The sequence below is a fragment of the Amblyomma mixtum genome, chromosome 7, assembly GCF_055824585.1.
Source record: "Amblyomma mixtum isolate Tamu chromosome 7, ASM5582458v1, whole genome shotgun sequence".
Taxonomy (NCBI): domain Eukaryota; kingdom Metazoa; phylum Arthropoda; class Arachnida; order Ixodida; family Ixodidae; genus Amblyomma; species Amblyomma mixtum.
This window is the reverse complement of record NC_143018.1, coordinates 140,753,404-140,754,875: the sequence shown is the minus strand read 5'-3', so window position 1 is coordinate 140,754,875 and position 1,472 is coordinate 140,753,404.

Genomic DNA, 1,472 nt, shown 5'->3' with positions numbered 1-1,472 from the left:
ATGGCGCCTACCTTACACCGCGTCTTTCGGGTCAGCAGCCGAGCACCATAACCACTGAGCCACCACGGCGGTAATTTGTGCGTGGACAAGGTACATACCAATATTCGTAGTGTCTTGTGTTGTGAACAGCGGTATTTTCCCGTTGATTCGCAAGGTCAGCAAAAAATGTGGTGTCACTATGTACTTGAGATTTGTACTGCTGAATTACACGGTACTGATGAATAACACTTGCATCCATAATGCGGTATTTCGCAAATAGAGCACTCGTATGTGCTAAGTATGTAGCCCCCGCAATTGCTCTGACTGCATTTTTTTTGTAATGTCAAAACCTTCTGAATATTAGTTTGCGCCGTTGTACCCCAAACCAAATGACAATATTTAACATGAGAGTCAAAGAGGGCATGGTAAATAACAAGTTTTGTCCTAGTAGGTATCATGCACTTTAACCTTCTGAGTATGCCGACAACGCGAGCTAGCTTACTCTCCATTTGCTCGATGTGGTAGTCCCATAGTCCATTGAACTGAACGCCAAGTGTTTTTACAACATTAGTTATTTCTATCATATTACCACCCAATACTAAATCTGTATGTACCGCCCATTTGACATTTTTAGCTCTAAAAAATATCGCCTTTGTTTTAAGTGTATTTATTAGTAGGGAATTTTTTTCAGACCATGAGTTAAGTTTACCCAACACGCTGTTAGCCTTTTCTACTATATCATTCGCGTTGGTACCGGACAGAAATACAGTAGTGTCGTCAGCGTAAATTACGTATTCTATTTCGGAGTCAATCTGTACTAAATCATTGATATATACATTAAATAATAAGGGACCAAGGATACTTCCTTGAGGTGCAGCATGCTTTATTTTATTATAAGTAGAGCGATGATTATTTATAGAAACGTACTGATATCGGTCAGTTAAATAGCTGGTGATAAGAGATAGTGCCTTGTTCCGTACACCGTATGCAGAAAGTTTGAGAAGAAGAGTTTCGTGATGAATCCTATCGAAGGCTTTGGAGAAGTCTATGTATATTCCAAGGGTTATTTGTTTACATTCAATGTTAGTTAAGATTATTTCTTTTTGTTTCAGGAGAGCCATTCCAGTAGAGGACTTAGGTCTAAATCCAAACTGTCTTGGAGTTATCACGTTCTATTTTTCAAGAAAATTGGAAAGTCGTAAATGTATTGTTTTTTGCAAGCCCTTAGAAAAAATAGGCAATATAGACACTGGTCTATAATTACCAAGATCGTTTTTCAAACCACCTTTATAAAGAACAACTACTTTTGCTATTTTCATGTCCGAAGGGAAAATACCGGTAGTCAAAGACACTTTATAAATATAAGTTAAAATTGGGTAGATAATGTCCAAGACGTACAGCCTTTGTCAAAAGTTTGGAGCCCAGGGGGTTTTCTTTTGAGCCACACTGTGTCATTCTTAATGGATCTCTAGCGCTCCAAATTTCCTGGACAC